This window comes from Rhinoderma darwinii, chromosome 3, assembly GCF_050947455.1.
Source record: "Rhinoderma darwinii isolate aRhiDar2 chromosome 3, aRhiDar2.hap1, whole genome shotgun sequence".
NCBI classification, from domain to species: domain Eukaryota; kingdom Metazoa; phylum Chordata; class Amphibia; order Anura; family Rhinodermatidae; genus Rhinoderma; species Rhinoderma darwinii.
The window spans coordinates 122,067,802-122,084,947 of NC_134689.1; the positions used below are offsets into that span (position 1 = coordinate 122,067,802).

At 44.9% G+C, this 17,146-nt stretch overlaps 1 protein-coding gene across 1 annotated transcript in view; it reads right to left on the reverse strand.

Annotated features, from left to right (window-relative positions):
- Nucleotides 1–17,146, reverse strand: part of CDHR2 (cadherin related family member 2) — a 129,712-nt gene that overhangs the window by 93,625 nt on the left and 18,941 nt on the right. The gene's annotated exons all lie outside the window — the stretch shown is intronic.

Consider the following 17,146-nt stretch of genomic DNA (forward strand, 5'->3'; position numbering starts at 1 on the left):
CAATAGCGATCGCGGCTTCTTAGGGGTTAAGCTGCCATCGCCGGCCTGCTACACGATAGCGGGCCGCGATGGCTACTATGGCAACCAGAATCCTAACAATGGACTCTGGCTACGCCATCGATGGAAGCCTAGTGGGTCCTGACAAAGTCAGGACCCACTATGCTTGCTGTCAGTGAGTAGCTGACAGCTCTAATACACTGCACTACGTATGTAGTGCAGTGTATTAGAATAGCGATAAGAGCCTCCTGCCCTAATGTCCCCTAGTGGGACAAAGTAAAAAAAAGGGTAAAAAAGTAAAAAGAAGTTGTGTAAAAATAAGAAAATAAAAGTTTTAAAAGTGCTAAAAGTAAAAATCCCCCTTTTTCCCTTATCAGTCCTTTATTATTAATAAAAATATATAAATAAACAAATAAACTATACATAATTGGTATCGCCGCGTCCGTAACGGCCTGAACTACAAAACGATGTCATTATTTATCCCGCGCGGTGAACGCCGTAAAAGAAAATAATAATAAACCGTACCACAATCACAATTGTTTGGTGACTTCATCTCCCAAAAAATGGAATAAAAAGAGATCAAAAAGTCGCATGTACCTAAAAATGGTACTGATCGAAACTACAGTTCGTTACGCAAAAAATAAGTCTTCGCACGACTTACCTGATGGAAAAATAAAACAGTTATGGCTCTTAGAATAAGGTAACACAAAAAGTAAATTATACTTTACAAAATGTATTTTATTGTGCAAACGCCATAAGACATAAAATAAAACTATAAACATGTGGTATCGCCGTAATCGTATCGCTCCGCAGAATAAAGTGAATATGTCAATTATAGCGCACGGTGAATGCTGTAAAAAAAAATAGAATAAAAAACAATAGTAAAATTGCTGTTTTTTAGTCACGACGACTCTTAAAAATAGAATAAAAACTGATTAAAAAGTTGCATGCACCCCATGAAAACTACAATGGATTCCTCAAGGGGTCTAGTTTCCAAAAAGGGGTCACTTTTGGGGGGTTTCCACTGTTTTAGCACCACAAGACCTCTTCAAACCGGACATGGGGCCTAATAAATTAAATTAAATTAATTAAATGTCACCTCTACTTTGCTCTAAATTCCTGTGAAACACCTAAAGGGTTAATAAACTTTCTAAATGCTGTTGTGAATACTTTGAGGGGTCTAGTTTCTGAAATGGGGTGTTTGATAAGGGTGTCTAATATATGGGCCCCTCAAAGCAACTTCAGAACTGAGCTGGAAACTAAAAAATAAAATAAAAATGAGGCAATACTTTGCTTCTTACATTATACTGATAATGAGCAGTGCCCACCCCGAGATGACCCCAGTTTTGACCGTTTGTATAAACGGAGACCCCTATTAGACCGTTTCAGTGCCCGGTTTTCCCAAGCATACACCCCTGAGAATTGTATTTCTATTGATGAGTCCTTGATACATTTTAAAGGGAGGATTCAATTCCGCGAGTACCTGCCGGGTAGGAGGGCAAGGTATGGCGTGAAGATGTATAAGCTGTGCGAGAGTGCATCAGGGTATACCTACAAATTTAGGATATATGAAGGGAAGGACACCAGTATTCAGCCCCCAGAATGCCCCCCCCCCCTTACTGGGAGTTAATGCAAAAATTGTGTGGGATTTGGTGCACCCACTGCTGGACCAGGGTCACCACCTTTACCTGGATAATTTTTATACCAGCGTCCCACTCTTCAACTGCCTCGCTTCCAGAAGTCCTGCGGCATGCGGCACTGCTAGAAGAAATCTGAGAGGCCTCCCTAAGACTCTGCTTGGGCAAACAAGAAGGGGTGAGAGCTGGGCACATTCTAGCAGCAACATATTGTGTGTCACGTACAAGACAAGAGAGATGTCCCACCAGTACCCATGTACCTGTACGAGGTACCAGTACAGAGACCCCAAAACCAGACTGCATCCTGGACTACAATAGGTACATGGGAGGGGTGGACTTGTCAGATCAAGTCCTGAAGCCCTACAGTACTTCTGGAAGTGAGGCCACACGCATCGTACCAGGGCAACACTTTTTAGGAGAAGTTCCCCAAACTGGCAAGAAGGGAAAAAGTCAAAAGAGGTGCAAAGTCTGCTATAAGAGGGGGATAAGGAAGTACACAATATATCAATGTGACGCGTGTCCCAAAAAACCAGAGCTCTGTATGAAAGAGTGTTTTAAAATTTATCATCCATCCCTTTATTTTAATTTACCCCAGTTTTACTCACTCTGATCCACTTCGCACAGCTTACCCCTCCTCATCTTTCCCCTCTGAGCCCTGCTGCGTGCCCAGGCAGCTGATAACAGCCACATGTAGGGTATTGCCGTACCCGGGAGAACCAACATTACAGTTTATGAGGTGTATATCTCCGGTGGCGCATGCTGGGCACAATATATCAGACACTGAATTGGCATATATGTATAGAAAATTGAAAATTTCACTCTGCACCAACTGCTGCGCATTATCTTTTACACAATACCTGTGGGGTCAAAAAGCTCACTATACCTTTAGATGAATGCCTTAAGGGGTGTAGATTTTAAAACAGGGTCACTTCTCGGGGGTTTCAACTGTACCGGTACCTTAGGGGCTTCTGCGTACAAGACTTAGCACCAGAAAAGCTCCAGTAGGCCAAATGGTGGTCCTTTCCTTCTGAGCCCTGCCGTGTGCCCAGGCAGCTAATAACAGCCACATGTAGGGTATTGCCGTACCCGGGAGAACCCACATTACAGTTTATGGGGTGTATGTCTCCGGTGACACATGCTGGGCACAATATATCGGACACTGACATGGCATATATATAGAAAATTGCAAATCTCACTCTGCACCATCTGTTGCGCATTATCTTTTACACAATACCTGTGGGGTCAAAATGCTCACTACACCTATAGATGAATTCCTTAAGGGGTGTCGTTAATAAAATGGGGTCACTTCTCGGGGGTTTCAACTGTACTGATACCTCAGGGGCTTCTGCACACATGACTTAGCACCAGAAAATTCCCAGAAGGCCACATGGTGGTCCTTTCCTTCTGAGCCCTCCCATGGGCCCAAACGGCAGTTTATCACCACAAATGGGGTATTGCCGCACTCAGGACAAATTGGGCAACAAAATGGGGTATTTTATTCCTTGTGAAAATAAGAAATTTTGAGCCAAAACTACCTCTTATTGGAAAAAATTACATTTTTTTAAATTCACAGCCAAATTCAAATAAATTCTGTGAAAAAACTGTGGGGTCTAAATGGTCACAACACCCATAAATGAATTCCTTGAGGGGTGTAGTTTCCAAAATGGGGTGACTTCTGGTGGTTTTCCATTGCTTTGATACCTCTGGGGCTCTGCAAATGCAACATGGCACCCGAAGACCAATCCAGCAAAATCTGGGCTCCAAAGAACACATAGTGCTCCTTTCCTTCTGAGGCCTCCCATGGGCCCAAACGGCAGTTTATCACCACAAATGGGGTATTGCCGCACTCAGGACAAATTGGGCAACAAATTGGGGTATTTTATTCCTTGTGAAAATAAGAAATTTTGATCAAAAATGACATCTTATTGGAAAAATTGTCATTCTTTTAATTTCACAGCCCAATTCAAATACGTGCTGGGAAAAAACTACGGAGTCAAAATGGTAACAATAACCATAAATAAAATTCCTTGAGGGGTGCAGTTTCCAAAATGGGGTCAGTTTTGGGGGATTCCTACTGTTTTGGCACCTCAACACCTCTCCAAACCTGGCATGCTGCCTAAAATATATGCTAATAAAAAAGAAGCACCAAAATGTACTAGGTGCTTCTTTGCTTCTGGGGCTTGTGTTTTAGTCCACGAGCACACTAAAGCCACATGTGGGACATTTCTAAAAACTGCAGAATCTGGACAATACATATTTAGAAGTGTTTCTCTGGTAAAACCTTCTGTGTTACAGAAACAAATTGAAAAAAATTGAAATTCAGCAAGAAAAATGAAATTTGCAAATTTCACCTCTACTTTGCTTTAATTCCTGTGAAATGCCTGAAGGGTTAAAAAACTTTCTAAATGCTATTTTGAATACTTTGAGGGGTCTAGTTTTTAAAATGGGGTGTTTTATGGGGGTTTCTAATACATAGGCCCCTCAAAGCCACTTCAGAACTGAACAGGTTCCCTTAAAAAAAAGGCTTTTGAAATTTTCTTAAAAATATGAGAAATTGCTGTTTATGTTCTAAGCCTTGTAACGTCCAAGAAAAATAAAAAAATGCTCTAAAAACTATGCAGATCTAAAGTAGACATATGGGAAATGTGAACTAGTAACTATTTTGGCTGGTATAACCATCTGTTTTACAAGCACATGCATTTAAGTTCGGAAAAATGCTATTTTTTCAAAGTTTTCTCTAAATTTTGCAATTTTTCACAAATAAACACTGAATATATCGACCAAATTTTACCATTAACATAAAGCCCAATGTCTCACGAGAAAACAATCTCAGAATCGCTTGGATAGGTTTAAGCATTCCGACGTTATTACCACATAAAGTGAAATATGTCAGATTTAAAAAATGGGCTCTGAGCCTTAAGGCCCAAACTAGGCTGCGTCCTTAAGGGGTTAAGGGTGTATTCACACAGAGTGGTTTTGCCGTGCGACCGAAAACTGAACTTAAAAAGAGCATGCGATCTAGGTGATTAATAATTTGCAGATCTTAGCGACACCTGCTACTTCCTCAATTTGCATAACCTCACGGATTGCCCTTCTCGGTGTTGCCATTTCTGTGTTGAGGAGTGTGTGTGTGTGTGTATATATATATATATATATATGTAACCCAGCAAAAGGATTGTATGGCATTGAGAAATGGGAGGTTGTGGCCGGCCACTAGAGGGCGCTGTGAGGTTAGTACATCGACAGTGTTTAGTGTGTGGAGTGATATACAAGAGAGGTCTAGTGAGGAAGTGTCTGGGGAGAGGTCTGAGAAGTGCTGGACAGGAAGAGACAGAGACTGGACTGAGAGAGCTGTAGCAAGTAAGGAAGACATTGTGACTCAGATAACTGTAAAAGATAAAGAGCATTCTGGCCAGCAGCAGAGCATAAGTAATGTGAAGTATCAGACACGCATTTACTGGAGTTCCAAGTTAAGGAGATCCGGCTGAAGTTAAGAAGAGAGTGTTTAGAGCAAGAAGCTGAAGACGCCATTTTGAGCATAAGGTAACATAGAGCCATTAACTGCCGGATCATCAGAGAGTGCATTGTATTACATTGCCGGACCTCAAAGATCACATTACACTAAACCTGGAAGCTAAGAGACTTTATTATCCTAAGGCACCGGATAAAGAGAACATATTTTAATCATTACGGATTATAAGAGACTGTGTTATATTGAAGTGCCGGATAAAAGCAGAGACTGTATTGTTTACCGAGCACCAGTTATATTTTGCCTAGAGCTCAAGTTTTTGACTGTTGTCATATTTTCTGCATGTTCAGTAAAGACAAAACGAATATAATCCCGGTGTCAGTAATTATTGTCCTTAAAGTCATATTACAACTTGGCGTAGTCGGCAGGATGGATGCAGATACAATGGACGAGACAACATTATCATCCAGTGTGACCCATCCAATGATACCGGTGGGAGCCCTCTTAAATCATTTGCCAAAGTTTAATGGATCTGATCTATTGTTGGAAGATTGGAGTGAACGGCTGGAAGGAGCGGCACGGCTCTGCAATGTCGCTCCACATTTAAAAGTAGAATTGGCGCTAAGTACCTTAGAAGGAGAAGCTAGGAAAACCGTTTTGTTACAGCCAGCACGACACCGACAAACCTTCGAACAAATTCGGCAGCTATTAGATGATGTGTATGGGGATACGTCCTCTGAGGGCATGATAAGGAAGCGATTCTTTGCCCGCCAGCAGAAAGAAGAAGAGACACTGGCGCAGTTTGCAAATGGATTACAGGAAATAATGGCAATGTTGCAACGTAAAGAAGAACAATCAGCCGGGTCCTTTACCAATGTACACGTAGTATTGCGGGATCAGTTTGTAATAGGTCTCAAGAATCCACCGTTAAGGAGAACTCTGAAGGAAAAGTTAAAGAAAGAACCAGATATGACGATTCATCAATTATTGACGGAAGCTATCGCATTGGAAAAAGAGGAATCGGCCAGCACTGATACGGTGGTCAGGCAAGCAGAAATTGTAACCAAGAAGAACCCCGACATGGAGGCAAGGATGGAGTCATTGGAAGGTGCCATGAGAGAGTTGAAAGCCGCTATTACTAATAAGCCTGACCCTGGAACTCCAGTTCGATACTCACAAGAGAGACAGTCGTTTGCAGATAGGAGGAATCAAGGTAGGAATGCTCCAGACCCTACCATCTGCTATAATTGTGGCCGAGCAGGACACATTGCTAGAAATTGCATGCGTTCTCACTATCAGAGCAATCGCAGGAATTTAAACTAGAACGACCTGTAGTTGAGGGGCAAACTACAGGGGAGTCCACGGATACATGCCCTGCGTTAGATGCTACAGATATAGTGGGGGAATGTCCCGTCGTCGTAGCAAAATTCAATGGCGTTGAGTTGTCATGTTTAATCGATACTGGATCTCAAGTGACCACTATGGATAAAGTTGTCTTTGAAACTTATTTCCCTTCCTTGTTATGTGGGAAGAGTGACACTTGGATAAGACTCAAGGCAGCTAATAGTTTACCTATCCCTATCCTGGGAGTTATACAAATGGACATTTCAATATGGAATCGTGATTTGAACAAAAAGGGGGTTATCATAGTAGAAAAAGCTATGGACTCTGAAATTCCCGTGATTCTAGGAATGAATATATTGCGGGACTTAGATGGAGTAATGTCACAAGAGCTGGGCCCAAAATACTGGAAACAAATACCCACTCAACGACCTTCTCAAATGGCTTTACAGCGCACTTTAAAACATTGTCGCATTAATGGAGAACTGTTAAATTGGCCTGGAAGGGTAGGACTGGTTAAGATACCAGCCTCTCGAAGTATACAAGTACCAGCAGGCCATGAAATGTTGTTACCCTTGCCAGTGGGTACTAATAAAGTGTTAAAGGGCACCACTGTGTTAATTGAATCAGCTCTGCAGAAAGAAGGAGTAGCCGTGGCCCGGTCGATATGCAAGGTGCAGGCTGGACAAGTATTATTACGAGTGGTTAATATCACGAAACAAAATGTAACCTTATTTCCCCGGGAACTAGTAGCTGAAGTGTTTCCGGTGAGGGAGGAACAAGTGGAAAGCCGTTCAGATTGGCAAGTGAGTTATCCTTGTGAAAGTGTAGCTGTGGTTACAGTGTGTCGAGCCACCACTCAAGCTAATGACACCATTGGGAGGCGATTACTGGAGCAAATACCTTTAGAAGGAACGGATTTGACTACCAGACAAATAGATGAAGTGGCGGGAGTGTTAGGAGAGCACTCCAAGGCTTTTTCCAAGAATGAAGCAGACTTTGGGTTGACAACAACTTTAGAACATGAAATACATACGGGAAATGCTCACCCGGTACGAGAACGATACCGTACCATTCCGCCCGCTTTTTATCAAGAAGCCAAAGTGTTGCTAAAACGCATGCTAGACAGTCATGTTATCCGACCCAGTAAAAGTCCATGGGCTTCTCCCATAGTATTAGTAAAGAAGAAAGATGGAAGCTTGCGGTTCTGTGTAGATTACCGGCGATTGAATGCCTGCACCGTCAGAGATGCATACCCTTTACCACGAATAGAAGACTCTTTGCTGGCTTTGGGTAAGGCCAAATACTTCTCTACCCTGGATTTGGCCAGTGGGTACTGGGAAGTACCAGTTGCAAAAGAAGATCGAGAAAAGACTGCATTCATCACCCCTATGGGGTTATACGAATTTTTGAGAATGCCGTTCGGTCTAACCAATGCACCAGCTACATTTCAGCGCTTGATGGAAGTTTGTTTGGGAGATTTAAACTTTGAATGTTTGCTCATCTACCTAGATGACATCATTATCTTCTCAGCCACTTTCACAGAACATTTGGAAAGATTGAAAGTGGTACTTACGCGTATCGAAGAACATGGTCTAAAACTAAAACCGGGCAAATGTCACTTGTTTAAAGAAAGAATTGAGTACCTGGGACACGTGGTTACTAGAGACGGTGTACAACCAATGGATGCCAAAGTACGAGCCGTGCAACAATGGCCGGTACCAAAGACAGTAACAGAGCTTAGAAGTTTCCTAGGACTGATTGGATATTACAGACGGTTCATACAGAATTTTGCTAAGGTGGCTGCTCCCCTATATGTGTTACTGAATGGAACCAAACCGGGAGTCGATCATAAGAGAAGTATCACTTGGGGAATAGAGGCTGAACAAGCCTTCCAAGAGTTAAAAAGACGACTAACTGGTGCTCCTGTCTTGGCGTATGCAGATTACTCTCTACCATTTGTTTTGTGTACCGATGGAAGTTTAAAAGGATTAGGAGCTGTTCTTTCTCAAGTGCAGAATGGACGGGAACGTGTCATTGCTTATGCCAGTCGGACGCTGAGAGATGGGGAAAAGAATCCGGACAACTATAGCTCATTCCGGTTGGAACTTTTGGCAGTCGTATGGGCGGTGACCGAGCGATTTGCAGATATCTTGCTGGGCGCAGAGTGTGTGTTATGGACTGACAATAATCCATTGGTTCATTTAGACTCAGCCAAATTGGGTGCTATGGAGCAACGTTGGCAAGCACGACTTAGCAAATTTAAATTTACTGTGAAGTACCGCCCAGGACGAGCTAATGGGAATGCAGATGCCCTGTCCCGTAATCCAGTAGATTTGCCTGAAGGACTGACTGAAGAGGAGTTAGAGGAAACAGAGACTCCTAATTTCCTTGCCAATGAAGTACATGATCAGATGCCAGGTGAGAATATTCAAAGTGCTCCGGTGCATACTGTGGAGCCCATAAGAGAAACCATCGATCAATGGACTGCTGAAGAATGGAAGAAACAGCAGTTGCAAGATATTCAAATTCGGACTGTAAGAAGATGGGTGCTAGAGAGATACCGACCCAATCAACGAGAGCGATTGCGATTGTCTGGAGTGGGACAGAGAATATATCGCCAACGAGATAGATTGGCAGTAAAACAAGGGATATTGTACCGCCGAGTATTCCTACCGACCATGGAAGGACCCGTCTGGCAAGCTGTGTTGCCGGAGCGAGAGTTAGAAAGTACGGTTAAGTGGATGCATGAGAAAAAGGGGCATTATGGTCCTGAAAAGACTTTCCGTTGGTTGCAACAATTCTACTATCATCCTTTGCTGTTTGCAGTGGCACAGAAAGTGTGTCAGAACTGTAGAAATTGCACCCTGGCCAGAGCGGCTGAACAACAAGCTCCGGTGGGGCATATACAGACGCATTATCCATTACAGTTGGTCATGATGGACTATTTGACAGTAGATGAGTCTTTACAAGGGTACAGATATTTATTGGTTGTGATAGACCACTTCACCAAATTCACAGTGGCCGTACCTACCAGAGATCAAACGGCTGAATCTGCGGCACAGGGATTGTGGACTCATTTCATCTTACCCTATGGATGTCCTTCACAACTTCACTCTGATCAAGGAGCTTGTTTTGAGGGGCGAGTAATAGAAGAATTATGCAGATTGTACCAGATTAAAAAGACCCGCACGACCCCGTATCACCCTCAAGGGAACGGGGCCTGTGAAAGGGTGAATCGGACCATATTGCAGTTGTTGCGAACACTGGAGAAACAAAAAAAAGAGAGATGGCCTGACTACATTGCAGAATTAATCTGGATCTATAATAACACTGTACATGCCACTACTGGATATTCTCCTTTTCTGTTAATGTTCGGAAGAAATGGACGATGTCCCCTAAATTTAATGATGCCTATCCCGGAAGAACAAGAAGAGTGGATTCCGCAGACCTGGATGTGGGGTCATCGACGCAAGGTACAAGAAATGTATAATTTAGTGGCGCAGAGACTGGGGCCTCATGATCTTACAGTAAATCAGAAATTGAAGGAACTACCTTTGCAAGTGGGTGATAGAGTAATCGTGCGAAACCAGGGTGCAAGAAGAGCAGGAAAGCTGCAATGGAAGTGGGAAACCTTGGCGTATGAGGTGGTGCGTCAGCCCAATCCATATATTCCTGTATTTGTGATCAAGCCGGAGGGTAGTAGTGGCCCTTTGAAAACCGTACACAGAAATATGCTGAGACCCTGCACATTTATAAGTCGTGAACCAGAAGCAAACACTAGAGATCCTCCTGTTGCAACACCCGTTCCCGTAGATGAAGGTTGGTGGAGTCCGCCGGTTCAAGTACCAGAGAGACAAGAAAGTACCAGTGAAGTACAAGAAGAGAATGTTACTCCTGTGGAAGAAGAGTTGTCACAGGTACGTCATTCTCAGCGATCCAATTTTGGAAGACTTCCTTCTAGGTTTGAAGGATTTGTGACGCCACAGCAAGTTGCCGGGACGGCAACTGATAAACCTGGGGGAAAAGATGTAACCCAGCAAAAGGATTGTATGGCATTGAGAAATGGGAGGTTGTGGCCGGCCACTAGAGGGCGCTGTGAGGTTAGTACATCGACAGTGTTTAGTGTGTGGAGTGATATACAAGAGAGGTCTAGTGAGGAAGTGTCTGGGGAGAGGTCTGAGAAGTGCTGGACAGGAAGAGACAGAGACTGGACTGAGAGAGCTGTAGCAAGTAAGGAAGACATTGTGACTCAGATAACTGTAAAAGATAAAGAGCATTCTGGCCAGCAGCAGAGCATAAGTAATGTGAAGTATCAGACACGCATTTACTGGAGTTCCAAGTTAAGGAGATCCGGCTGAAGTTAAGAAGAGAGTGTTTAGAGCAAGAAGCTGAAGACGCCATTTTGAGCATAAGGTAACATAGAGCCATTAACTGCCGGATCATCAGAGAGTGCATTGTATTACATTGCCGGACCTCAAAGATCACATTACACTAAACCTGGAAGCTAAGAGACTTTATTATCCTAAGGCACCGGATAAAGAGAACATATTTTAATCATTACGGATTATAAGAGACTGTGTTATATTGAAGTGCCGGATAAAAGCAGAGACTGTATTGTTTACCGAGCACCAGTTATATTTTGCCTAGAGCTCAAGTTTTTGACTGTTGTCATATTTTCTGCATGTTCAGTAAAGACAAAACGAATATAATCCCGGTGTCAGTAATTATTGTCCTTAAAGTCATATTACAACTATATATATATATATATATATAGACATATATATATAAATCTATATATATATACACTACCGTTCAAAAGTTTGGGGTCACCCAGACAATTTTGTGTTTTCCATGAAAACTCACACTTATATTTATCAAATGAGTTGCAAAATGACTAGAAAATATAGTCAAGACATTGACAAGGTTATAAATAATGATTTTTATTTGAAATAATAATTTTCTCCTTCAAACTTTGCTTTCATCAAAGAATGCTCCATTTGCAGCAATTCCAGCATTGCAGACCTTTGGCATTCTAGCTGTTAATTTGCTGAGGTAATTGGGAGAAATTTCACCCCATGCTTCCAGAAGCCCCTCCCACAAGTTGGATTGGCTTGATGACAACTAATATGCCTGAGCACAAAGGTCCCAATTTCCCAACCACTATTTGGATTGTATCAATTAAAATATAACTTTTATTATTGTATCTAAATAAAGGACGTACAACAGACAGAAACAATGCAGTGTTACAGGCTAGTTCGGCAGCTGCAGACTGCCGTTTACTCATGCAGTCACACTGGAGTGAGATAGATTGCTGGAACGTCAGTGAATGCTAAAATGGCAAAATGGCGATGGGGGGGCTATCGCCATTTTAACATTCACTGACGTTCCAGCAATCTATCTCACTCCAGTGTGACTGCATGAGTAAACGGCAGTCTGCAGCTGCCGAACTAGCCTGTAACACTGCATTGTAGCGACGTGCTACACACAATTATCCGACCTCCTATGATATGCTGGCCGTCTTTTGAAAACAATTTTAAACTTTCTGTCTGTTGTACGTCCTTTATTTAGATACAATAATAAAAGTTATATTTAATTGATACAATCTAAATAGTGGTTGGGAAATTGGGACATTTGTGCTCAGGCATATTAGTTGTTGTTGATAATATATCCCTGCCAACCACTAGGGGTCTCCCCTTGTCTCCTCTTGGATTGGCTTGATGGGCACTTCTTGTGTACCATACGGTCAAGCTGCTCCCACAACAGCTCTATGGGGTTGAGATCTGGTGACTGCGCTGGCCACTCCATTACAGATAGAATACCAGCTGCCTGCTTCTTCCCTAAATAGTTCTTGCATAATTTGGAGGTGTGCTTTGGGTCATTGTCCTGTTGTAGGATGAAATTGGCTCCAATCAAGCTCTGTCCACAGGGTATGGCATGGCGTTGCAAAATGGAGTGATAGCCTTCCTTATTCAAAATCCCTTTTACCTTGTACAAATCTACCACATTACCAGCACCAAAGCAACCCCAGACCATCACATTACCTCCACCATGCTTGACAGATGGCGTCAGGCACTCTTCCAGCATCTTTTCAGTTGTTCTGCGTCTCACAAATGTTCTTCTGTGTGATCCAAACACCTCAAACTTCGATTCGTCTGTCCTTAACACTTTTTTCCAATCTTCCTCTGTCCAATGTCTGTGTGCTTTTGCCCATATTAATCTTTTCCTTTTATTAGCCAGTCTCAGATATGGCTTTTTTTTTGCCACTCTGCCCTGAAGGCCAGCATCCCGGAGTCGCCTCTCCACTATAGACGTTGACACTGGCGTTTTGCGGGTACTATTTAATGAAGCTGCCAGTTGAGGACCTGTGAGGCGTCTATTTCTCAAACTAGAGACTCTAATGTACTTGTGTAATGATGGGGGTAGGGAAACAGACAAGTGAGCCCTAATCTACCCGCCACTCAGTCCCTGCCTACTTGCAACGACCCGCCCTAGGCGACGGGATACAACTGGGCGATGGTCCCTACGCTCAGTAAGTGCACGACAGACAAACAGACAAGGGTACACAAAGCTAAGGGAAATGGGGCAGTTGCCCACGGCAACACCGTGAGCAAAAAGAGTGGTGAACGAGCCGAGTCAAACCAGGAGTGTACGAGGTACCAAACGCTGAGCAGGAAAGTAGTGAACAAGCCGAGTCAAACCAGGAGTGTACCAAACGCAGAGCAGGAGAGTAGTTAGTAAGCCAGGGTCAAATAGTTAGAAGCTGCAGCAGGGCCAGGAAACCACACGAGAAGAATCACAAGCAAGGAGGAACAGGAAAGGCAGGTATAAATAGACAGAGGGCGGGAGCTAGCTCCATCTGGCCAGGCTGTGATAGGCTCTCCCACTCCTAAGCCTGCCATCCTGAGTGGTGGAAGATGGAGTCAGTCTCACAGACATAGAAGCAGGTGCAGACTGATTACCTATGGGGTATACACAAAGCTGTGCCTTGCAGATCCTTTACAGTACCCCCCCTTTTATGAGGGGCCACCGGACCCTTTCTAGGTAGACCTGGTTTATTGGGGAAACGAAGGTGGCCAATACCTGTCACGGACGCTGGGTTTGTGGACCCACTAGGCCGCTCCGCCATAGCGGGGAGGCAGCTGACCAGGTCACAGTCTATGGGAAAGTAAGATGGCAGACAGTAATGCTTAGGTACCTGAAATAGTCCGGACGGTGGCTGTGGCTTCAGCACGGATAGAGGCAGGTGCGGAGAGTGGCGCCAGACGTGGCGGGCAGTATCCGATGAGCAGATGGCACTTGACGTGGCAGAAGACACTTGACGTGGCAGATGGCACTTGACGTGGCAGATGGCACTTGACGTGGCAGATGGCACTTGACGTGGCAGATGGTACTTGACGTGGCAGATGGCACTTGGCGTGGCAGATGGCAATTGACGTGGCAGATGGCACTTAACGTGGCAGATGACACTTGACGTGGTAGATGACACTTGACGTGGCCGATGGCACTTGAACACAGGTAGGCACAGGAACAAAGCGAAATACAGGAACGGTAAGAGGGCACGGCTAACAGCTGGAACGGGAGACACTAAGGGACCATTTGCGAGACAGACAGGGAAAAACTAACAACGCTCAAGGAAAGAATAAGAAGGGCTGGGGCATTCTTATAGAGCAGGGAATCACGTGGGTTAATGATCATAGTTTTCATGTGCGCGCGCTGGCCCTTTAAGAGCGGGCGCGAGCACACTACGGGACCCGGCCGGACGGAGCGGAAGTGAGCGCTGGCATCTCCTAGGAGGGAGACGGAGGCCAGCGCTCACAGATCCATGGCCGCGGGCGTCGGGAGGTGAGTGAACCCGACGGCCCACGGCCATGGGCGCTACAATACCCCAGCGTGAACATCCCGGGCGGGTACCCAAGTCCTCTCCTCAGGCTCGTATCTTCTCCAATGGACCAGGTACTGGAGGGAGCCTTGGACCATCTTGCTGTCCACAATCTTGGCCACCTCGAATTCCACCCCCTCAGGGGTGAGAATGGGGACAGGAGGTTTCCTCGAGGGAGCCAAGGACGGGGAGCAGCGTTTAAGGAGGGAGGCATGAAACACGTCGTGTATTCGAAAAGATGGGGGCAACTCCACTCGGAAGGAGACGGGATTGAGGACTTCAATGACCTTATACGGCCCTATAAACCGGAGAGCAAACTTTTTGGACGGGACCTTAAGGCGCAAGTTCTTAGACGATAACCACACCAGATCCCCGACCATAAACAAGGGGTTAGCAGAACGTCTTCTATCAGCCTGACTTTTTTGTATGCTCTGGGACGCCTCTAGGTTCTTCTTAACCTGGGCCCAGACTGTGCACAGTTCCCGATGAACGACCTCTACCTCGGGATTGTTGGAACTACCAGGTGAAACGGAGGAGAACCGTGGATTAAACCCAAAATTACAGAAAAAGGGGGAGACCCCTGACGAGTTACTGACCCGGTTATTAAGGGAAAATTCAGCGAGGGGAATGAATGAGACCCAATCATATTGACAGTCAGAGATAAAACACCTTAAATATTGTTCTAGAGACTAATTAGTCATCTCGGTTTGGCCATTAGTTTCAGTATGGAAGGCAGAGGAGAAGGACAGATCAATCTCAAACTTTTTACAGAAGGCTCTCCAAAACAATGAAACAAATTGTACCCCTCTGTCCGAAACAATATTGACAGGGACCCAATGGAGACGCAGGATGTGTTTGACAGACAAGGTAGCTAACATCTTAGCATTGGGTAGTTTCTTGAGGGGCACAAAGTGGCACATCTTACTGAAGCGGTCTACTACAACCCACACCACCGACTTGCCTTGAGATGGAGGCAAATCGGTGATAAAATCCATGGAGATATGGGTCCAAGGTCTCTGGGAAATGGGCAAAGAACGTAGTAAGCCCGCTGGTCGGGACCTGGGAGTCTTGGACCTAGCACAAACCTCACAAGCGGCGACGTAGACCTTAACGTCTTTAGGCAACCCAGGCCACCAATAGTTTCTGGCAATGAGGTGCTTGGTACCCAGGATGCCTGGATGACCAGATAGTGCAGAGTCATGATTTTCCCTAAGTACCCTTAGCCGGAATTTCAGGGGAACAAACAGCTTGTTCTCAGGAAGGTTCCCGGGAGCTGAACCTTGATCAGCCGCAATTTCAGAGACTAAATCAGAATCAATAGAAGAAATGATTATACCTGGAGGCAAAATACAAGCAGGATCTTCCTCCGAAGGAGGGCTGGCCATGAAGATACGCGACAGTGCATCAGCCTTAATATTTTTAGACCCAGCCCTATAGGTAACCAAAAAGTTGAATCTGGTAAAAAATAGCGCCCATCGAGCTTGTCTCGGGTTTAGCCTCCGGGCAGATTCTAGGAAAACCAGATTCTTGTGGTCGGTAAGGACCGTTACCTGGTGCCTAGCCCCCTCCAGGAAGTGGCGCCACTCTTCAAATGCCCATTTAATGGCTAAGAGTTCACAGTTGCCAATATCATAGTTACTCTCAGTGGGCGAAAACTTCCTGGAGAAGTAGGCACAGGGACGGAGATGGGTGAGGGACCTGGTACCCTGGGACAAGACAGCCCCCACTCCCACCTCGGATACGTCAACCTCCACGATAAATGGCTCCATTTGGTTGGGCTGAACCAGCACCGGGGCCGAGATAAAGCACTTGTTAAGGACCTCAAAAGCCTGGACAGCCTCAGGAGGCCAGTGGAGGAGATCAGCACCTTTGCGAGTGAGGTCCGTAAGAGGCTTAGCGATGACCGAGAAGTTAGCAATAAATCTCCTGTAATAATTAGCGAACCCCAAGAAACACTGTAACGCCTTCAGGGAGGCAGGTTGGACCCATTCCGCCACAGCCTGGACCTTGGCGGGGTCCATGCGGAATTCATGAGGAGTGAGGATTTGACCCAAAAATGGTATCTCTTGCACCCCAAACACACATTTTTCGGTCTTCGCAAACAGTTTGTTTTCCCGAACGACCTGGAGCACCTTCCTGACATGCTCAATGTGGGAGGACCAGTCCTTGGAAAATACAAGTATGTCATCAAGGTACACTACAAGAAATACCCCCAGGTAGTCTCTTAAAATCTCATTTATGAAATTCTGGAAGACCACGGGAGCATTACACAACCCAAAGGGCATGACGAGGTATTCGAAATGACCTTCGGGCTTGTTAAACACAGTCTTCCACTCATCCCCCTCTTTGATGCGGATAAGGTTATACACCCCCCGTAGATCAAACTTAGAGAACCATTGGGCCCCCTGAACCTGATTAAAGAGATCAGGAATCAAAGGAAGGGGATACTGGTTCCTTACAGTGACCTTATTCAAGTTACGGTAGTCAATGCATGGTCTAAGACCACCATCCTTCTTCCCTACGAAGAAGAAGCCAGCACCTACCGGAGAAGTAGAGGGGCGAATGTAACCCTTGACCAGGCATTCCTGGATATACTCTCTCATGGCTTCACGTTCAGGACAAGAGAGATTAAATATCCTACCCTTAGGGAGCTTAGCTCCTGGTACCAAATCGATAGCGCAATCGTATTCTCTATGAGGAGGTAACAATTCGGAGGCCTCCTTAGAGAAAACATCAGCGAAGTCCTGAACAAACTCAGGTAGCGTGTTCACCTCCTCAGGGGGAGAAATAGAATTAACAGAAAAACATGACGCCAAGCAT